The sequence below is a fragment of the Peromyscus californicus genome, unplaced genomic scaffold (assembly GCF_007827085.1).
Source record: "Peromyscus californicus insignis strain IS unplaced genomic scaffold, ASM782708v3 Scaffold_5__1_contigs__length_169319896, whole genome shotgun sequence".
Lineage (NCBI taxonomy): Eukaryota > Metazoa > Chordata > Mammalia > Rodentia > Cricetidae > Peromyscus > Peromyscus californicus.
In genome coordinates, this window is record NW_026294573.1 from 21,600,254 (window position 1) to 21,623,861 (window position 23,608).

The window sequence follows — 23,608 nt, forward strand, 5'->3', positions numbered from 1 at the left end:
AACAAAACAAAAAAATGTAAGGTGGAGAGTGGCAGGGGAAACACTTAACAGTGACCTCTGGTCTATGAAGGAATCCAAACGCAGGTGTACACAAGCGTAAAGACACACACACACACACACACACACACACACACACACACACACACACACGTGCCCACACATACACACAAGTTAAATTTAAGAAGAGAGGGCCAGCAAAATGGCTCAGACAAGCACCGGCTTCCTTTGGACCTCAGCTCCAGGGAATCTCTTGGGCCCTGGCTGGGGTGAACAGGAATTAGAGACCTCACCGGCAGATGGGAGTGAGCTGCTTCAAAGGTAGTGAGCTCAGGGCTGGAGAGGGGCTCGGTGGTTAGGAGCACGTACTGCATTTCTTTTGCAGGGGCCTCAGTTCCACACCCGAACCCATGTCCACAGCCTATGTTGCTTGTGATTCTGCCTCCAAGCTGTGCAAAGCCTCGGCCTGCATAGAACCTGCAAACACATACATATAGTGTGTATAAAAAATAGTAAAAATAAGATGGGTCATGGTATTAGTGCATGCTTTGATCCCAGCACTCTGGAGGCAGAGGCAGGGGGATCTCTGAGTTCAAGGCCAGCCTGGTCTACAGAGCGAGTTCCAGGACAGCCAGAACTTCACAGATAATCCAAAAAAGAAAAAAAAGTGCAGAGAAAGAGCACTGTATTTGGCAGAAATGGGACATGGTGCCTCTCCCTCTTCCCCCCACAGGAAGAGTCTTTTTTTTTTTTTTTTTTTTGAGACAGGGTCTCTATGTAGCCCTGGCTGGCCTGGAACTCACAGAGATCCTCCTGCCTCTGCTTCACAGAGTACTGGGATGAAAGGTGTGTGTCTCCACATCCAGCCCTAGAGGACATGACTTCTAAACTAAGATTTGAAGGAAAAGTACCAGCTGAGAAGAGAAGGGCTGGGGATGCAGCTCAGCTGGTAGAGGGTTTCCTTAGCATGCGTGAAGCCCTGGGTTCAATACCCAGCGGGGCACCCACCAGGCTTGGTGGCCATGGAGGGTCTTTCGAAGTCATCTCAGTTGCATAAGATAAAGGGAAGAAGTGTGCGTAGGTCTGAAGAACAACAGAGACAGAAGCCGAGAGCCTGGAAACTACCAGGGATTTTCAAGGAGCTACAAGTTCAGCGTGGCTAGAGGGAAGGATGCCAGAAAGAGGAAGGCTGAGTCACTTCCTAGTCCTCAGCTGACCAGGGACCCAAACCCTCTCCTGCATGCTCAAGGGTAAGGAATTAGCTTGGAGAAAGGCGAAGGAGGGAAGCAAGGTAGGTTGTCCCAGAAGAGGGGAGCCGAGTACACAGAGAATCAGACAAAAACAGCAAAATCTCAGGGAGAGAGAAAAGCTGAGGAGCAGTCTCCGGCTAGAGCCTGGGGCAGGGGGAGGGGAGAGGGAGGGAGAGGAGGGGCCTTAGCTAGAAATAGAGACCCAGGGCACAGCCTTATGGGTCTTGCTGAGTGACCTGAGGAGTGCCAATAGGGAGCCATAAAGGATTTTTATATAGAGGAGTGACCCACTCTCAGTTGGAACATGGAAAAAAACTGCCCTACAATGTTCTTGAAGGTCCCTAAAGCTGACCCTAGTACCTCGAAGAACCTCTGGGGAGGGATTGGGGAGGGCAGAATATCTTTGAGGGTTAAGTTCAGTATTCTCGGGGGTGGGAGGGGTGAGAACAAGGAAATCCGTGGCTGATATGTAAAATTAAATTAAATTATAAAATAAAATAAAAAAAGTTCAAGTGAAACAAAACATCACATCACAGAGTGGCCATCGCACAGTGGTGATCAGTCAGTGGCCATCACAACCCCCTTGGGGAGCCCAGCCCTCTTACACAAAGACATTAGTGCCATCACAGGAAGATTGGGAAATGCCTTTGTCAGAGGAGCCAGAGGGAAATCAAGCGACAAGACCAGAGGGGTAGAGATGGGATTTGTGGGGAGTTTGTGAAGAAAGAAGAAAATGCATCTGTGAAAGGAGTGAGTATGTGGTCCCCACACCAGACCACACCCAGACACAGCTCACTGCTGGCTCAATGACTCAGAAGTCTCAACTCCCAGGACCTGGGCGTCTTCTCGTCCTACAGCGGTGGGGTGGTCCACAGAGCTGAAGTGACATTGCTCTGTCACAGGCAAATCGGTGGTGTGATCAAGGTTGGGAAAAGACGAATGTATCTGTGAAGCAACTCCTATGCAAATCTTGAAAGGGGGTCAAAAAACAAAACAACAAAACAAAACAGGATCTCGTGTATCTCAGGCTCAAATTTGCTGTGTAGCCCCGAATGACTTGGAACTTCTGATCCTCCTGCCTCCACCTCTAGAGTACCCGAGTCTCAGATTACAGGTAGGCACCAGTACACCGAGTTCTATACATTGCTAGGGATCCAACCCAGGGGGAGTCTCATGTATTCTACTAACTGAGCTACAACCCGAGTCTTGTTCTTTGGTTGGTTGGTTGGTTTTCGTTTTCATTCTTGTTTGGTTTTCAGAGAGGGTCTTTCTGTGTGGGTCAGACTCGCCTCCAACTCGCCGCCAGCCTCCTGCCTTCCAAGCTTTGGGATTCTGGGAGCTTCGTGCATCCTGTCAATCAACCGCGTACAGACAGGCAAACAGGTCCGGAAGGCAGGACTCTTGTTCAGAGTAACAAAGTGAGGCGACCCGGCCCAGTGGTCTCCTGTTCCCGCAGCAACTTTAACTCTAAGTTTGGGGTTGGGGAAGAGGAGAAACGTGTAAAGGGGGATGAGGGATAGGTGTGGCTGCCTCTGGGACTTTCCTCACTGAGATCAGAGTCCCGGAAATAGCTGCACTGGGTGAGCAGCTGAGACTTGGTCACACCCTCTGCCCCGCCGCCGCCGGCAGCAGGGAGCGGTTCTAAGGCAGCGCTTGTCCCCTCAGCTGTCACTTCCCGTGCCGAGAGGCAGGAGTTATCTAACCCTGTCCCCCGGAGATGCTGGGGCGTTCATGGAAGCCCTCTGCCGTGACACTTCGCCACACCCGGTCCACTGCCTCGGCTGGCTGTGAGCTTAGCAAAGCTGTCCTGCAGCCTCCAATCAGGAAGCAAAAGCTCTTTCCGGCCACGCCCCTGACCTGTTGTCACACTTGAAGTCACGCCTTGCCTAAAGAGGGTACTGGTGGGACTATGGCTGTGGGCTTCCAAAGGGTGAAAAATCCCACGTGAATTATGCACAGCATAATTGCCCTGGGATGGAGAGATGGCTCGGGGCTTAAAAGCATGCACTGTTCTTGCAGAGGACCTGAGTCCCATTCCCACCACCCACAACAGGCATAAACATACAACATATGTCATAGTTAACAATAATGTACAAACGTCTGCATAGCTAGCAATAACAATAACAGGCGGTGGTGGCACACGCTTTTAATCTCAGCACTCTGAAGGCAGAGGCAGGCAAATATCTGAGAGTTCGAGGCCAGCTTGGTCTACAGAGCTAGTTCCAGAACAGTCAGGGTTACAGAGAAACCCTGTCTTGAAAAACCAAGAAAAAAAAAGAAAAGAAGAATGAAAGAAAGAAGGAAGGAAAGGTAAACAAATAGAGGCTGGAGAGATGGTTCAGTGGTTAAGAGCACTGGCTGCTTCTTCCAAAGGATCCAGGCTCAATTCCCAGCATACACACATACCCTGTGTTAGCGCCTAACTATTTGTAACTCCAGTCTTGGGATCTGGTGCCCTCTCCTGGCCACTACGGGTACCAGACACACATGTGGTACACATACATGCAGGCAAAACACCCATATATGTAAAAATAAATAAATATATAAATAAACTGAATAACAAAAATAAATTTAAAACAAATAACTGCCTTTAATCTGAGGATAAACTTAGGAGGCAGAGGCAGGTGGATCTCTGTGTTCAAAGCCAGATTTGGCTTTATAGGGAGCTCTGGGCCAGTCAGGGTTAAGTAGTGAGACCCTATCTCAAAAATAAAATAAAATGAAAAAGAACTTCCCTAAGAAATATAAGCAAAGCAAATAGGTTCCCAATTTTATTTCTTCACAGCGCAGAGGTTGAGTCCAGGGCCCTGTACATGGTAAGTGGTCAACCTCTGAGCTGTACCTCTAGCCACCTTTTTACTTTTTGTTTGCTTAAGAGAGGGTCTCAACCAGTAGCTCAGGTAGACCTTGAACTTGTGATCCTCTTGCTTCAGCCTCCAAGTTACTGGGATTACTGACCTCTGGGTGTATGTAGGTCTATGTGCACAGCTGGCCATCAAGCCTCAGGGATTTTGCGTCTGCCTCACGTGTACCCAGGGATTACAGGTACATGACGTCACACCAGGCTGTTTATATGGGTTCTGGGAAATCAAGCTCACACTCTCATCTTTGTGTGGCTAGCACCTTACTGGCTGAGTCATCTTCCCAGCTCCTGGCTTTTATTTCCAGTTTATTTCTTTGGATACCAGGTTGTGCTGTGTAGCCAGTCTGCCTTCAAACTCTGAATTCTGCTGTCTTGGGCTCCTGAGCACTGGGGGTGCTCCAGATCTTTCTCCCAGCAGTGGACACTGGGGACCTATTAGGAAGGACCTTTCAAGTCATCTCCCATGCTTGAGGGTAGCAAGATAGATGACAGGGAAACATATGGGTGCAGAGATGTGGAGAGATTTAAAAACTTCGAGGACTCAGGTTAACTGTGGTAGCAGGCACACCCAGCATACATGACTCTGGGCTTCATCCCCTGCACTACAAAACAACAGTGATAAAAATTAGAAGACGTAGTCTACAGGCTGAATGGTGGATGGGTGATGAGAAGGGGGGGGGGGTAAGTCAGAGGGCAGGGACTATTGCCGGGCACTGGGCATGACTTCCGGAGCCCCCTTCAGTCACAAGGAACTGTTCGAGGTGGGCCTTCCAGGATCACAGCTGACTGACTGTCTGCCGCAGGAAAGGTAGTTCTCTCCCTGCGCTTTGACAGCCCCACCTGTAAACTGGGACTCCTGAGAAGACCCCAGAGCACTGCTGTCACGCACTGGTTCTCAACCTTCCTAATGCTGTGGCCCTTTAATACAGTTCCTCGGGTTGTGGTGACCCCAACCATCAAATTATTTTTGTTTTGTTACTACTTCATAACTGTAATTTCCCTCTTGCTGTGGATTATAATGTAATTTTTTGTTTGTTCATTTATTTGTTTGTTTTGTTGTGTTTTCAAGACAGTGTTTCTCTGTGTAGCTTTGGAGCCTGTCCTGGAGTTCGCTCTGTAGACCAGGCTGGCCCCAAATTCACAGAGATCTGCCTGGCTCTGCCTCCTGAGTGCTGAGAATAAAGGTGTGCGCCACCACAGCCTGGTGTGTACATTTTTTTTTTTTTTTTTTTAGAGATAGAGGTTTGCTGAGGGGGTCACGACCCACAGGTTGAGAACCTCTGCTGTAAGGATTAACCTGTGGGATGCTAGGTGTGTGGATCTGGAGATAGATTCTGAGGTTAGAGGCTTGGACTTGGTATTCAGGGCTGGGTGCTCAGGCCTGCTTCTGGGTGTTACCGTGGTTCCTATGTCCTTACTGCTCCTATGTATAAAAAGAGTGATATGGTAAAGCAGGGGTCCCTGTCCCTGTCTGCGCATGATAACCACCTGTCTGTCTTGTTTTTAATTCCAAAGCCCAAGGTGAACCCAAGGCCAGTTAGACAACAATCTCTCTAGTATGACACAGGTACCGGTATATTTGATGCCCCCCAAGTGGTTCCAGGTACAGAGAAGTGTGGAGATTACTGTGAAAATGAGAAACGAGGCTTTGGAAAGGTCTGTGGCCTGGGCTGTACCAGCTTGGGTGGGAGGCCCCGGGAGAATGGCTACCGACTCAACACTAAGTGAAGACACTCCACTGTTGCTGCAGGTCAGAACCTGGGGTGCAGGATGGTTCAGCGGATAAAGACACCTGCTGCCAAGCCTGATGACCTGAGTTATTCCCATCCCCAGGTCTCACACCATGGATGGAGAGAAGGAACTTCTGTATGAATGACCTCCACAGGAACTAGACAGGGGAGGTTCCAGCAGGGTCCCTGAGCTCGTTAGGTACATTGACTTCCCCATGACTGTGGTTTGAGAGGATGAGGTAAGACACGACCCCGGACAAGCAAGCTGTATGTACAGAACAAAGGCAGTGAACTTGTCCCAGTTTGGGGGTGTGTGATTATTTGCATGGCTGAACTGGCATGTCCTTGGTATTAGCTACAGGGACAGGTCAGTCCAGTAAACAGATCCTGTAAGAATGACTGGGGCCATGCTTTCTTCTGGGACTATTTGTTCATACAGATAAAGAACCTCTGAGTCCCCATTCCCAGCTTCCCCTCATCCCCCCCTCCCCCACCCTCTGACAGGGCACTAGATCTTCGGCTGGAAGGCGGCACTTGCAGTTGGAAACTGGGCGTCTGCTGGGTTTTTGAGGCCAAGTACTTGGGGCTGGGTTTCTCGGTCTGAGTTTCTGAGGTTGGGCACTGAAACCTGGGTACTTGTGGCTAGGTGCTTGGACTTGCTGTCTGGGTGAGCAGACCTGTTTCCTACCCTGACTTCTCTGTGGCCGCCACAGCACACAGCTTCACATGAATGACACTGTTCGTCTTGCCTGTCTGGCGATCTTTGGAGATGGCAAAGGCAAGAGAAAGCTCTGCCCAGCCTCTTGACGTGCCTTCCTGGGACCCCTTTCCCTCCTAACCAGGAGGCCTGAGTTTCCTAGTCTTCCACCCCTCCCCCCAGCCATCTGCTTGAAGGAAGTGGTTCCTCAGTTCTTCACAGGAAGCCACAGGCCTCTTCTGCTTCAGCAACCTCCAGCTGCTGCTGGCCCAGGCCCCTTTCCAGGCCGGCCTAGTGACGCCCGGTTCCTAGCATCTCCCTCTAACGCCAGCCAAGAAGCCTGTGTGGCGTGTTCCGCCCTTTTTCTTTTAAATCCTTATGGCCATGTCTGGGGCATAGGCTGTGGACCTGGACCACAGTCCCGATGGCAAAGGGTCCTGGATTGTGGGGCTTGGAAGGGAGCGCAGGAGGAAGGTCCTTCAGAAATCCCGAGGATGATCACTCCAGCGTCCTGGGTTCCTACTGCAGAGCAGAAGCCGAGTCCATCCATTTCAGTCTCGGAAGACAGCGCTGGAGACTGCCCCAGGGAAGGCTTTTAGTAATTGCGGAGCAGCTCAAGGATAATGAGGGTTGAGGTAGAGTCTAGCCCGGGACTATACTGCCACCTGGTGGTCATGGTCGTACACAGCACCACGAAATTGTGGGAGCCTTTGGAGGGGCAGATTGTTGAAAGGTACTAGGGCCTGGAAGGCCCTTAAAGAGAAAGGAAACTTCTAGACAAAGGGATTTTTTTTTTTTTTTTTTTTTTTGGTTTTTCGAGACAGGGTTTCTCTGTGTAGCTTTGCGCCTTTCCTGGAACTCACTTGGTAGCCCAGGCTGGCCTCGAACTCACAGAGATCCGCCTGGCTCTGCCTCCCAAGTGCTGGGATTAAAGGCGTGCGCCACCACCGCCCGGCCGACAAAGGGATTTTATGAAAGGTCAGGACTCCTCTAAGTCAGTTGAAATGGTATGCCTGTAGTCCAGCGTCCGAGGAGGCTGAGGCAGAATTGTTGAGCCGAAGGGTTCAAGGCCAGCCTGGGCAGCCCAGCAAGATCTTGACTCAAAAAAAAAAAAAAAAAAAGGCAAAGGGCTGGAGATGGCGACTCAGCAGCGCTGCTGTCCCAGAACACAGAAGACAGAGGTTCCGTTTAGTGACTCACAATGACCTGCAACTCCGGCTCCTCCCTCTTCCGGCCTCCATGGACACACACACACATTTTTTAAATCTTTAAGATAACAAAGATACCACCTCTAAAGTCAGCACTTGGGAAGGACATCCTTGATCTAGACGATACTCCTCTGACCCTGTTTGACAGACTGGGAAACAGAGGACCAGAGATGAGCTTGACACCATCTTACAGCAAGGCCGTCAGAAACTGGGGTCTATTTTTATTTATTTTCTTATACTTGGGATGGAGCCCAGAGCCAGTAGCGTCTAATTTGGGGCTCATCTTAAGATGTGGCTCCGGAGGAGAGAGCTCTCTCCACCAGTTTCTAGTCACCCCCGTTTGTGACCAAACATGGCATTGCCCAGCACCACCACCACTTCAGTCACCAAAGTTGGCACTACAAGGTGGCTTTTCCCAAAAATAAACTCCACTCTGAGGCATGAGGATCTGAGAAGGCCAGGGGTTACGGAGTGTGTGCTTTGGGCTCAGCAGACACTTTAGAACAGGAAGCCCACGGGGCTGGAGAGATGACTCGGTCACAAGAGCTTTGCACACTTCCAGAGGACCGGTGGGTTCCTAGCACCCACGTCAGGGGCTAACAGCTGCCTGTGACTTTAGTTCCAGGGGATCTAACGCGTGTGCGCGCACACTCAAGCGCGCGCGCACACACACACACACACACACATGCACACACGCACACGCACATGCACACTTAAAAATTTAAATTAAAAAAATCTTATTAAAAAACAACAACAAAACCCCAACCACTTTAGCGGAAGAAAAACCCACAGGCTTTATTTAAAGAAAAGGGAATTGGGACTCCAAGAATGCAAGGAACTGGTCAGGCCCCAGCCCTGCAGCTGGGCAGGGACTCAGCTGTGGGCCTGTTGGAAGGCCACTTCCAGGGAGAAGTCTAAAAGCACGTAGATGTCACATGCCCCTCCTGCTGTGTCCTCATGCTGTCTGGTGCTGTGTGAATGCCATGGCTGAAGTCTGTGAAGGCTGACCAGGGTTCGGGCTGGAAAAGAAATGGGGGTGAAAAGGAGGTGAGCAGGAAGGAAGGGGAAGCCTCGTGGATCCAGTGTGAGCTGCAAGCAGGCAGGAAGTGGGTCTCTCTTGCTGTGGGGTCCTTAGCACCTGGCACAGTGCCTGGCATAGACTGATTACTCAGTAAATGCCTGTGGGATGGAGGCGAAGAATTAAGTTGCATTCTGGGAGAATACTGTGAGGAGAAGAATGGGCCGGCCATTGTCGGTGTAATTCAGCCTGAGGATTGCTGGGGCCCGGGATTCAGAATACTAGGGACATATACCAGCAACCCTAATACTCAGGAGGCCGAGGGAAGAGGACAGCCACGAGTTTGTAACCAGCCTGGGATGCATAGCAAGACCCTGTCTCAAAAACTAATTAATTATGAGGTTAGAGAGGTGCCTCAGAGGTCAAGAGCCCTGGCTGTGCTTTCAGAGGACCTGGGTTCAGTTCCCAGAATCCAGCTGTCTGTAACTTCAGTTCCAGAGGATCAGACACCCTCTTCTAGCCTCCTCAGCCACTAGGCACACACATGGTACACAGACATACGTGCAGACAAAAACACCCACATAATAAAATAAAAATAAATAAATCTAGCCGGGCGGTGGTGGCGCACACCTTTAATCCCAGCACTCGGGAGGCAGAGGCAGGTGGATCTCTGTGAGTTTGAGGCCAGCCTGGTCTACAGAGTGACTTCCAGGACAGGCTCCAAAGCTACACTGAGAAACCCTGTCTCGAAAAAAAAAAAAACAAAATTAAAAAAAAATCTTTTAAAAAATTATTCATTGGCCAGGTGGTGGTGGTGCACACCTTTAATCCCAGCACTCGGGAGGCAGAGGCAGGAGGATCTCTGTGAGTTTGAGGCCAGCCTGGGCTACAGAGTGAGTTCCAGGAGTGCCAGGGCTATACAGAGAAACCCTGTCTCGAAAAACCAATATATATATATAATTTTCAAAGTTAGAAGTTTAGGAGCAGAGCTGCTTTGATGGTGTCCAAGGGAATAAGTGGATAGGGGGCGCTCCAGGAGGGAGGGGACCAAATCTGATGTCCATCTTTGGGAGAAAGGAAGAACTCTGAGCACCTAAGAGCAAAGCTGGGCTCCGCAGTTAGATTTTCCAGTTCCCAAGCTGTTCCTTGGCTATTTCCTCCATCTCTTACACTCCCTTTACTTACTGCGATGGCAGCTGACATTTACCGAGCGCTTGCTGCCTGCCAGGTACCGTGCTCCAGCCTTCCTATGTTGTGCCTCTGCCTCTTCTGTACATCTGCCAGGCATGCTTCTCTGGGGACATGCCAGTGGTGGCAAACAATTGCCATCTGCAGAGATTGGCCCTGGAACAAAGGCAGGGACAAGCAGGACAGGTAGACGATGTGACTCCTGAGAGGCAAGGGTAGAGGAGGCCTAAGGGCACCTGGCTTCAAGTCCCTCCTCACTAGTGCTGTCCTAGCTCCAGACATCTTGAAATCATAGTTCTCGGAAAAGCAGCTTCGACCATTCACAGAGAGCCCTCTTCCAGGGGTCCAGGTCTTCCCAGCAGACTTGGCAAGCATTGAACCCACTCAACGGTGTGTCCGACCAGATGAAAACCATAACATGGGTCTTCCTCTTTAGGGTTGGAAACCATGCCACCCCTGTCCTCTTGGTTATTTTTGTGGTAGTTTTTGAGACAGTCTTGATATATAGTTCAGGCTGGCCTTGAACTCTGGATCTTCCTGCCTCGGCCTTCCAAGTACTGAGATTACAGGGTGCATCACCATGCCTGGCTCTGTTGTTGCCATTTGATTTATCAGGTCTTCTTGACCTTCTGCCTTTGTCTGGGCACTGGGATGTCCCTGGACACTCCTCCCCAACACAGACAAACATGAAATCCGTCAACACAGCTTAGACAATGCTTCCCTTCCAATTACCTCTCAAGAGGTCCGTGGGCTCCCTGTGTAAACCTTCTCCTCTGCCCTGGAGCTTTGGGAGGACAAGGAGGCCTCGCCAAGCCTTCACAAAGTAACTTGTGCATGTACACACACATACACACACATACACACACACACACACACACACACACACACACACACAATAGTTTGTATTCTCCATCCAATGGGGCCACCAAAATGTTTCTTCAGAGATTGGAGACCTGCCTTTTCCACCTCTGCCTAAGCAGAGAGTATGGAGCCAGTCAGCACAAAGTCTGGGTCAGGGCTCAGCTCCTCACCTCCAAGAACCTGGACAGGAGTACTCCAGCTTAACTGTATAGGAGGTCAGCGCTGAGGAGGAACTTCAGGGGAGACGACACTCAGAACAGCAAGGGAGCATTTTCTGTAGGCAGGTGAACTTTGGAAGGACACTCCAGGCAGGGAACAGCTTGTGCTCTGGGCCAGAAACAAAATCAGCTGGTTTTGTTCCAGAACTGTGGTTGACGTGAGGAGAGAATGAGGGTGGGGGCGTGTGGCTGAGGCAGGTCCCAACCAGGTCTTCCCGGGCTGCTCACTGCCTGGGTGATTCACAGGACACAGTGTCTTCTCATCTAGGTCACTGGAGAGAGCGATAGAGAAGTTCTGGGCTGTGGCTGGAAGAGGGAGGGCAAGGATGGAGGAGAGGGTTCTTGGGAGCCTCTGGCTATTCCTCTCTCTTGTCATCACCCCCTTTGTTTGCAAGGTGCTTGGAGACAGTGTAGCCCCAGAGGATGCTGCTGCACAGACACCCGAGACAGGTCTCCGGGGCCCTAGAACAGGGCCTGGGAATCCAAATATCTGAAAAATCAATGGTCAGATCCAAGCCTCTGAAATCCAGATGGAGAAGTCAAGGCTCAGAGAGGGCCTTCTGTGAAGTGAATCTCATTTCCAAACTCTGCCTGCCTCTGCCTCCCGAGTGCTGGGATTAAAGGTGTGCGCCACCACGCCTGGCCTTCCTAATACATGTTATTAGTAATGAATGCTAGTGGCAGCTGCCTCTGTGGAGACCCCCGTGTAGTGCTGGAGGGTTCAAAAGCACAGCATCATTTTATCTCTTGACGTGACGTGTGGCGTGTGACAGCCCTGTGATGTGTGAGAGGCCACCGTCTCACAGCACCAGGGTATTTGCAGCCTTGTCCAATCCAGTCCCCAGCCATGGCGCCTCAGTCTTCCCTTTCACCACTTTTGTATGGTTGGTTTTTTGTTTTGTTTTGTTTTGTTTTTTTTAAGACAATGTCTCACTATGTAGACAAGGCTGGCCTCGAACTCACAGAAACCCACTTGCTTCTGCTTCCAAGTGCTAGCTAGGATTGCAGCCGTGGGCTGCTACACCCAGCTAAGCTGAGAAGGGTCATCCCCATTGTCAGATGAGGACACTAAGGCTTGGTGTGACTTGGCCAATGTCTCCATGAGGCACTAGCCTAAGAGGCTAAAAGCAGGGCTTCTGAATGATACTGACTGGGTTTGAATGCTGCCGCCGGTTCTGAGTGGTTTCAAGATCTTAGGTAAAACCAAGCTATAATGCTGATGCCTGTGAGTTCCAGCCATGAGCTCCGAGGCGGGGCAGCACAGGGAAGAAACGTGGTGAGAGCCCCAAGTGCCAGAAGTCTGTACCCTTTGACCCACCTCTACTGTGGACCCCAGGGCTCCAGAACCCCAAAGCACTGTCCTTTCAGCTCCCTGACGAGGAGTGCCTGAAGGGGCACTAACACAGTTGAAAGCGGGGGTATTGGAGGAAAACAGGGGTCCTATTATGTGTCTAGTGCTCCCGAATGCTTCTAGAACTAGGGGGTTGGGACCCTCTGATTTTGGAGCGTCTTACAAAAGAAAAGGGACTTTCCCCAGGCGTTATGCTTGATGAGGCCGCCCCACTTGGTGGCCGTAGATTTCACTGGCAGGTGACGATTCAGTAACAGAATTGTCATTGTGAAAAATATTGGAACTGACTGAGCAGGAATTTGTTCCTGGGACCCTGGCTAACTCTGGACTGCCTCTTGTATGTAATAATCGCACCCCTCATCCCATTGCAGAAACTTGTCTGAGTCTCTATGGTTGGGATCCCGAATCTCTACCCCCACCAGGGTCTCATCATGTGGTCCTGGCTGGCCTGGAATTCGCTGCTTTTGACCCTCCATCCCCCTATCTCGGATCTTTACCCACCTCCTATCCACTTGAAGAGGCAGAAAGTACAAGAACGATACCTCCTTTTGCCGCACGGTGGCGCCTCTCAGGGACCTTGCCCCAGGACTGCAAAATCAGAGGGGGAGACCTGGGGCCTTCAGACCCCTTTTAATCTTTTGTTTCTCTTTCTGATTTGATGGCGGGTTGGTGAAAAGAAAAAAAAAGAGAAGAAGAAGAAAAGGAGGAGGAGGAAGAAGAGGAAGAGGAAGAAGAAGAGGAGAAGGAGGAAGAGGAAGAGGAAGAAGAAGAGGAAGAGGAGAAGGAGGAAGAGGAAGAAAGCAGGATGTTACAGTAAACTGAGACTAGAACCCTGTCCCTGGGGAGTACCAGCAAGGTCCATGTCCTTTCTTTTCTTTCTTTTTCTTTTTCTTTTTTTTTAGGTTTTTCGAGACAGGGTTTTTCTGTGTAGTTTTGGTGCCTGTCCTGGATCTGTAGCCCAGGCTGGCCTTGAACTCACAGAGATCCGCCTGGCTCTGTCTCCTCAGTGCTGGGATCAAAGGCTGCACCACCCGGCCTTGTCCTTTCTTAAGTTCTGCTCCACCTGGTGGCCATGCATACAGGTAGCTGGCACACAGTTACAGATGTCTGTTAGCAAAGTCAGGCTTATGCCAGTCATCTCTACACTTAAGAGGCAGGAGGACTGATTACTCAGAGTTCCAGGACAGCTTAGGCTACATAGTGACTTCCAGGCCAGCCTGGACTACAAAGTGAGACCTTAGATGATGAGGATGATGATTACAACAGCAGCAGCAGCAGTAGTAATAAATAATGGGGGCTGGAGAGATCACTCAGTGGTTAAGAGCACCTGGGACTCTTGTAGAGAATCAAGGTTCAGTTCCCAGCATCTATATGGTGGCTCACAATCGTCTGTAACTCCAGCTCCAGGGGATCCAACATCCTCTTCTGACCTCCTCAGGCACCAGGCATGCACATGGTACACACCCATGCATACAGGCAAAACACTCGTACACATAAAATGAAATAACTCTAATAAATAAATGACTAAAATGTAATAAAATAAATAAAAACCCACGATGTGGGTAAGATTATTGCCAACCATGCACTGCAGATAAGAAAACTGGGACTTGGAGATACTAAGTAACAGTTCCAAGGCTTCCCAGCCAACAAGATGAAGAGTCCAGGTTTAAACCCACAACTCACTGGTGCTCACGGCCACACTTGTGGCAACCATTTCAGATGGTTTCATCTGTCCTCAAAGGTGAACTCACTGTCACAGACCTTAGGAAGGGTGGCTTAATCTCCACTAAAAAGCCATTTGTTTGTTTGTTTGTTGTTTCGGGGTGTGAAGGGGAGCATGTGCCCTAGCACATATATGGAGGTTCTGTTTCCACCATGTGTACTCTGGGTGTCGAGTGAACTCAGGTGGTCAGGCGTGACCGCGGCCACCCTAATAGCTGAGACATCTTGATGGCCCCGGTTCCATCCTACAGAGGAAGTGACTCGGGTGCAGTGGCAGGGTTAAGGGTACAGAGAGCTGAAATGACATCTCTAAGCTAGGTTTGCAGCTCTCACAGCTTTCCATTCCGTCTGCTAAAAGCCCTACCTTCATATTAGTCACAGCCCAGGGCATGAAAGCAACCCAAGGAAGCTGCCTCCCTAATACGAATTCAGGCTCACAGGCAGGCAGCGTGGGGGTGGGGCAGCTGTGCACCCACACTTCCTGCCTCCCGGTTTTACCTTGGAGGAGAGAAGAAAAGCCGTGCTGCTGCCCGGAGCCTGCTGATAGATGGGTGCTGCAGGAGGAAGCTACTTTCTGGCTGGCTGAAGGCTGGCTTTTTATAATCATGTTGGATCCCCTCCACCCTGCCCCAGGCAGCCAATCCCCATCAGAGTTTCCACTTCCTGCACTATGCAGAGTTTTCTGGTCTCTTCTCCAGCATCTGTGCCCTGCCTGCTGGCAGAAGATTGTAATTCAAGCCAGGAACCTTGGGAACAGCCAAGAGTATTCAAAGCATGTCACGCCACTGTGGGAGCCACCGCCCTATTGGGCTTAGTGGAGCTGACCACCAGCTTCCCTTAGGGCACAGAGACCTTTCAAAAGCTGACCCAATTAACACTAAAAGCATTTATTGAGCACTTGCTGCATGACAGGCCCCGCATGGCGTGCTCTGTGAATATGAGGCCTTTCCAGTTCCGAAATGGTCTTATGAAGTACCATAGCTGTTTATAAACCTTGCAAGGTTTGGGAATGAAGTCACTCCCTTCCATTGTTCTCTCAGGCTGGCTACTTCTGAGTGATAGGTGTATGGTAAAAATGGTAAGTCCGGGGCTGGAGAGATGGCTCACTGGTTAAGAGCACTGGCTGTTCCTCCAGAGGACCTGGGTTCAATTCCCACCACCCACATGGCAGTTCACAACTGTCTGTAACTCCACATAAACATACATGTGGGCAAAATACCAATCAACACACATAAAATAAAAATAAATACATTATTTTAAAAAATGGTAAGTCCGTGTGCATATGGCCATTGTCACATTCCCCCTGAAATGGGCTCCTGACTTTAATGAATGGATGAAACATTATTTGTTTGTTTAATTATTTATTCAGCAGAGCAGAGTCTCATGCATACCAGGATAGCCTTGAACTCCTTTTGTAGCTAAGGATGACCTTGAACGTCTGCTCCTCCTGCCTCCACTTCCTGAGTGTTGAGAATATAGGTGTGCACACTCTGCCGGGTTTCTTCCATTATGGGGGTTTTGGGGATCGAACTCGGGTATCAGGCTTAGTGTCAAATACTTATGCCTTTGGATGGTGCTACTTACAGAAGCACTGTGGGTAATTTTTTTTTTTTTTTTTTTTTTTTTTTTTTGTGAACATAGCAATTCCTGAAAGAGAGAATTATTACTGACCCCAAAGTAGAAAGGGTCTGATGTAACCACCATGCCACCAGATGGCTGGCTGTTGTCTCTGGGCAACTTGGCCATATTGCTGCCCACTGCTGGAAGATTTTGGTCAACTTCCATAAGACGGAGCCCAAGCTGTCGAGCCCATTTTAGCCCCATTGACATCTCCACTGATTCTTTTTTTTTTTATTTTCCCAAGACAGGGTTTCTCTGTGTAGTTTTGGTGCCTGTCCTGGATCTTGCTCTGTAGACTAGGCTAGGATTAAAGGCGTGCGCCACCACCGCCTGGCTCCATTGATATTCTTATAGATCTCGTTACAGGTGGTTGTGAGCCACCATGTGGTTGCTGGGAATTGAACTCAGGACCTCTGGAAGAGCAGTCAGTGCTCTTAACCTCTGAGCTATCTCTCCAGCCCCCTCCATTGATATTCTTGACAAAGTCTATGGCAAAGCCAGAGGAGTGAAATGTAGAGGCCAACTGGCATCCATAGGCAGAGACCGGCTGCGAGCCTCTGGCCAGAATTCTTGTGCGACGAGGGCCCACACGCTTTGTGCCCAGTCTGTGGGTTCATGTATATGCGCCTACCCACGCTACATTTCCCGGTCTAGCGTCCTGTTCTGTCCATGCCCTTGACCGACAAGCCGAGACACATGTCGCTGGCTAGGGGTTAGTGTCTGCTTGCTCCCATCCTCTCCTTCCATGAAAAGAGGATAGAGAAGTATGCTTCCCATTGTTGCACCCCCCAGCAGGATTCTCACAGTCTGTAATAGAGTGGTCCGTGTCCATCTGACTCACCCTCAGACTGGATTCATCTCTTCCCTCCTTTGTCAGTGGGTTGCCAAGAACCCGCCTTGAAGCCACCAGAGCGCGTCAAAGGTAAGTTGTCAAATCCACACAGATGCTAGGGAGCCTGAGTCACCTGGCATTTAATTTTACCCACACCTTCTGGACCCGACTGGCCCAGCTGTGAATGGACCACTGCCCTCAAACATTAGGATGCTGCAGGGCCTGTCTGGTGATGTCTAGCTTGGATGTGTACCTATCTGGCATGTAACCACAGACGCTTAGTCACACCTGGAGCACAGTGACACATCCCCCCCCCTTTGTCCAAATGGACCGCAGTGAGCACAGCTGAGCTTCAGAGTCCCAGCAGTCCGCATAGCAGATCTCCTACTTAGCTTCCGGAGACTTCCCACAGAATTGTTACCTCTATAGAGACCCCAAGACACTTCTACTCACGGGATCTTAAAATCCCAAGTGCATTGGCCTGTCTCATGGTCTGAACCTCTTAGGCAGCCCTCTCTTGATACAGGTACTACTCATAATTGGCACCTTCCAGGCCACCTGATAAAATGGAGAACAATTTCTACATGTAAAAGTTCTGTCTCCTGGGCTGGAGAGATGGCTCAGAGGTAAAGAGCACGTACTGCTCTTGCACAAAACTCGAGTTCAGTTCCCACCACCCCTATCAGATGGCTCACAACTGCCTGTAACTCTAGCTCCAGGGGATCTTACGCCCTCTTCTGGCCTCTGTGAGTACCTACACTCACACATACACACACTTCCTCCACACATATACACATCATTCAAATTAAAATAAGCTTTTTTTTTTAAAAAAATCTTCCACCAGCCAAGCATGATATCGCATGCCTTTAATCCCAGCACTCAGGAGGCAGAGATAGGTGGATCTCTGAGTTTGATGTCAGCCTGGTCTACAGTGTGAGTTCCAGGAGAGCCAGGGCTACACAGAGAAACCCTATCTCAACTTCCACACCCCCAAAATTCTGCCTCCAACTTGGAAAGGAATGCACCAATCACTCTTTCTTTTTTGAAAAAAATGGTTTCAGATTCATTTCTTTATTTATTTTTGGTTTTTCAAGACAGTGTTTCTCTGTGTAGCCCTGGCTGTCATGGAACTCACTTTGTAGACCAGGCTGGCCTCAAACTTACAGAGATCTGCCTGCCTCTGCCTCCCGAATGCTGGGATTAAAAGCGTGGGCCACCACCACCTGGCTAGATTCATTTATTTTATTTTATGTGCATGAGTGTCTTTTACCCCCCTTGGAGACAGAGTCTAAGTACATCACCCAGGTGAGCCTTGAACTTGCAACCCTCCTCTGTAAGCATCCTCAGTGCTGGGATTATGGGTGTGCACCACCGTGTCAGCACGGCTTCGGTCCTAACCATTTTTGTATGTCTAGACACCGTGACCAAGGCAACTTTTTAGAAGAGTTCAACTAGGGCTTACAGTTTCAGAGGGTTAGAGTCTCTGACCATCATAGTGTGAGCCATGGCAGCAGCCAGGCAGGCATGGCCCTGGAGCAGTAGATGAGAGTTTACGACTTAATCCACAAACACAAGGCAGAGATATTCTAACTAGCTGGGTATTGTGCGGGCTTTTGAAACCCCAGAGTCAGTGACACACCCCCTCCAACAAGGCCACACCTCCTAACCTTTCCCCGAATAGTTCACCAACTGGAGACCAAGCATTGAAATCTAAGAGCCAGTGGGGGGCGTTCTCGTTCACAGCACAGCTTCTGTGTTTTCACAGACCTGGACAGTTCCGACTGTTCTTTTTCCAATCACAGTGACCCTAGCACTGGCGCAGATCATCCCAATCGGAACAGGGTGCTGTTTGTTATCTGTGAACGTGGGAAAGCTGCACGTGGTGGCTCAGGCTTGTAATCCCAGCACTTGGGAGGCATAAGCAGGAAGATTTCAAATTGACACAGGGAACACCTATCAATAAAGGGAGGGAGGGGAGGGGTGGGGTGTAGCTCAGTTGATAGAGTATTTGTACAAAGTACATGTATGAAGCCCTGGATTTGATCCTTAGCAGGAAATTAAGCAGGTGTGGTACATATGCTTATGATCCCAGCTCCCAGGAGGTGTAGACAGAAGGATTAGAAATCAAGATTATCTTCCGATTCATAGGGAGTTTGAGGCCAGCCCAGGCTAGCCATCCTATTTTTTTTTTTGGTTTTTCGAGACAGGGTTTCTCTGTAGTTTTGCGCCTTTCCTGGAACTCACTTTGTAGACCAGGCTGGCCTCGAACTCACAGAGGTCCTCCTGCCTCTGCCTCCCGAGTGCTGGGATTAAAGGCGTGCGCCACCACCGCCCGGCTCCTATTTTTTTTTAAACTGGATCTGAGCATGGTGACACACACCTTTAATTCCAGCATTGTGAGGCAGAGGAAGGAGGATCTCTCTGAGTTCGAGGCCAGCCTGGTCTACAGAGTGAATTCCAGGACAGCCAGGGCTACACAGAGAAACCCTGCCTCAAAAAGACAAAAAACAAACAAACAAAAAAAACCAACCAATCAAAAAACCAACAAAGATCCTTGGGGCTTAGTTCTTTGGCCGCACCAAGTCTGCCTTCTGGTTCAGTTGGTGTTGGGGAAGCTGAAGTGTCCAAGATTTCCTGCTCCTTGAATAAATGGTGCCCCTGCTGGGACAGGTACGAGGTGGGGGCGCGTCTCTCCATGGCTAGCGCCCACCTCCCGCACTGCAGTGTCGAAGCTCAAGTGGATTTCCTCCCTGGTGCCAATCTTCCTAAAAGCTAGCCTGGAACTGGAGCACCATTGTTTCTATTGCCTTTTGTTGGTGAGGGCAAGTCATGAGACCAATCCAGACACAGGGACAAGGAGAAATAGACTCCAAGGCTCTGTCGCTCTATATCACTAGTATTCATCTGTGTGTGCTTGTGTGTGTGTACATGTGCATGGGTGTGCTTATCTAAGCACACATGGACACTAAAGGTTGGTGTTGAGATAGCCCCTTTTCTCAGAAGTGGAGTGGCATACTGAGGACTGAACCTAGGACTTCATACATGCTAGCCAAGTCCTGTAACACTGAGCTACATCCTGCCCCTAGAGGACATCTCTTGGTGTGAGGTGTAGCGTGTGCACAGAAGAGAAGGACTTGACCATCTTTGCAAAGTATCTGTGAGAGGCCAGGTCTAGGCTGTTGTGGAATACTCCTTTACACTGTGAAGACATGTCACTGTGATTGGTTTAATAAAGAGCTGAATGGCCAGTAGATAGGCAGGAAGAGGTTAGGCGGGACTTCTGGGGACAGAGAGGACTCGGAGAGGAAGAAAAGTGGGATTGCCAGATGCAGAGAAAGCAGCATGAGCAGTATGGAGAGATGAAGTAACAAGCTACGTGGCAGATCGTTGGTTAAAACAAATGAGTTAATTTAAGTTATAAGAGTTAGCGGGACAAGCCTAAGCTAAGGTCAAACTTTCATAATTAATAATAAGTCTCTGTGTTGCTATTTGAGAGCTAGCAGTACAGAGAAAGCCTTGATACATATGGTGTCCAGTGTGGGAGCTTGAATATCCAAACATAGGACCCGAGAAAGCTAAGAAAAGTTCTGGATAAAGAGCCTGATGTAGCTTCCTAGTCCTGCATTCTCTCAGACAGGTAGCATACAGAGGTGTGGCTACCAGCTGCTGTCTGTGGGCTGGAGCCAGCCTCGAGCGCCAGGCACTAAGCTGAGCCATGTGGCCTCTGACATGGCAGTTTGAGATTTGTCTCACATAGTCAGAGAACACTGCAGATGCTTAGTAAAGCCAGGTCAAGACACAGAAAAACCTCTAGAAAGGTACAGTAAGTTTTAAAATGTGCTTAGATGCTGAAGAAAGAAAAGAAAATGGATATAGACAGTCATAGATAAATAGTTTAAAAATAATAGTAAAGTCTTTAAAGAGAGTAAAATAATATTTTTAAAAATCCACTGAACGATGGGAAATACACAGGGCATCTGGATCCTATATGGTGCTTTATTGACGAACAGACAACAGCTGCTAAGAGAGACTGAATTGTGGAAGGGACTGCTGAATTAAACCAGACTGTGTATTTTAGGGATATCTTGGCTTCAAAATGGAAGTTGGACAATGTGTTGCATTGGGGGAGAGGTTGTGCTTTTGTTTCCACAGGAAATGAAAAGCTATGGATTCCTTCAAAGTTAATCGAGATCAGATTTGATCAGGGGAAACCTCCTGAGGATCTTGGCTACCGACATGAGGGAAAAAGCCAAGAAAGACTACAAGACAGGTGATGTATAAGCTGATCCCCTGACATAGGAACAGCTCTAAGACTGGATGAGACACAATAGGTTACAGAGTCCTCGTGACTTATTATTACATGCCTCTTCTCATACAGCATGGATAGAGGTTTATATTACAGTTTGGTTATACAGTCCAAATGGACTTATAAAGTTAACAGATGACTTTTACCTGCTCAAACATAAAACAAAAAAATCACCTTTAACTGACATATACACCATACATTCCATACTTGTGCTAATGCAGATATATATGTTACCTTTAAAAGTGTGTGTGTTGGGGCTAGAGAGATGGCTCAGAGGTTAAGAGCACTGACTGCTCTTCCAGAGGTCCTGAGTTCAATTCCCAGCAACCACATGGTAGCTCACAGCCATCTGTAATGAGATCTGGTGCCCTCTTCTGGCCTGTAGTCATACATGCTGTATACATAATAAATAAATAAATCTTTAAAAAAAAAAGTGTGTGTGTGTGTTTTCAGAAAAAAAGGACCAGACACCAATTAAGACAAGTAGTCCAGGTGATCCAGCCTCTCAGAATGCCTCTGTTACAGTTTGCTCAAAATTCTGCATCCAGAACAACTTCAAAGTCTGCTACCTGAGATGATCCAGCTTTACTGACTACTCTCGCCAGGACTTCAGACAAGCCCTGCACTTTCCCATTACACAGAGACTGGACAACAAATGATACAGCTAGCTCTCCCAGGACTTGACCATTGTCTCAGTTTTCTCAGGGTCCCCTAAAGATTCCATTGCCCTCAAACAGCAGGAAGCAATTTTAAGAACACGATGCCCACATCCCCAAGACGTGGAATAGGTATTTTTTGGTTCCTCGATGGATGTTTGTCATCATTTACGGGAGTTGGTTACAAGTTGTTATTGGTCACGGTCAGGGAGGAAACTAAACAAAGGAGATTAGATTCAGGAATCTGATTCTGAAAAGACAAAGGGGGATATGGAAATGATAGCATAAAAGGGTAGATTATTGTATCTACTTTCAAACTAAAAAAGCAACTACTAATCTCAAATATTTTACATTGGTATGGATTTTTGTATAGTGATACAAATTTGAGGTTATTTTTGTTATACTGTATATATGTTTCTACCCTTGTTTAAGATATTTTTGTATATTGATGCAAATTTAAGGGTTTTTTGTTATACTGTATTATGTGTTTCTATATTGTTTAAGATATTGTATCTATGCAGCTCATTTAAAATGTAATGTAAAATTCTAGTCCTTAAAAGTTATTTAGGATATTAAGAAATACAGGTTAGTAGTTAGTCATCTATAACAATCAAACTTATAGTCATGCTAGGTATATTTTCAAGGTCAATCAGAGACATATTTTAAATAGATAGATGGTCTTCAAACACTTCAGAGACTTACAAAATATGGCATTTTAATTTTTTTTTTTTTTGAGACAGGGTTTCTCTGTGTAACAGCCCTGACTATCCTGGAACTCACTCTGTAGGCTAGGCTGGCCTCAAACTCACAGAGCTCTGCCTGCCTCTGCCTCCTGAGTGCTGGGATTAAAGGCATGCACCACTACCACAGGGCACATTTTAATGTTTTAAGAATATAGGCTTTTCTTGACAGTGACACACATCTGTCCCTGGCAGCACCTATTTACTTCAAAAGAGGATGACGGGCATCGAAGAGCCTCCATATGGAGTTTGCTTTCATTTGTGGCAAAGTTAGCCACTGGACAAAGAAATTATGCTTGCTTCAACTGCTGACAGTATGCTGTCCAAATTAAACAAGCAGGACACAAAAAAAGGTGACTGTTGAACTTTGCCAAGAGGTAGGACAGTCCTTCAAAATTCCTACTTCACTGAAAAGTCTGTCAGATATCTTAGGCCTGTAGGTTGAAGATGGATGCCCCCATGTTACAGAGGAACCTTGGGCAACTGTCCAGGCAGTCAGCTGTCTCTGTTGTTCCTTAGTTTTGGAAGTTACTTGCTTTGCACTTCCTGTTTACTCAGGTAATATTATATCCTTCTTGGGTTGAAGATTAGATAGTTTTCCTTAGTTATGACAGAACGTGATTTAGGTACAAAACATTTTGAATGTAATTTTTTTTTTTTTTTTTTTTTTGAGACAGGGTTTCTTCATGTAGCTTTGGAGCCTATCCTGGAACTTGCTCTGTGGACCAGGCTGGCCTCGAACTCACAGAGATCCACCTGGCTCTGCCTCCCAAGTGCTGAGTTTAAAGGCATGTGCCACCACCACCTGGAGTGAATGTAATTCTTACATGATAATTGTTCTTATTATTTATAGTTTTTTATGTTAGAGTTGAAACCTTTCCTTTTTATTGAGACAAAAAAGGGGAAATGTTGCAGAATATTCCTTTACACTATGTGAAGATATGTCACTGTGATTGGTTTAATAAAGAACCAAATAACCAATAACTAGGCAGGAAGAGGTTAGGTGGAACTTCTGGGGACAGAGAGGACTTGGAGAGGAAGAAAGGCGGGGTCGACAGCCAGATGCAGAGAAAGCAGCATAGGCAGTATGGAGAAACAAGGTAATGAGCCACGTGACAGAATGTAGATTTAAACAAATGGGGTAATTTAAGTTGTAAGAGCTCGTGGGACAAGCCTAAGCTAAGGCCAAGCTTTTATAATTAGTAATAAGTCTCTGTGTTGTTATTTGGGAGCTGACAGTACAGAGAATGGCATCTTTGCAAGAATGTTTGCAGCCGGGTGGTGGTGGCACACGCCTTTAATCCCAGCACTTGGGAAGCAGAGGCAGGAGGATCTCTGTGAATTTGAGGCC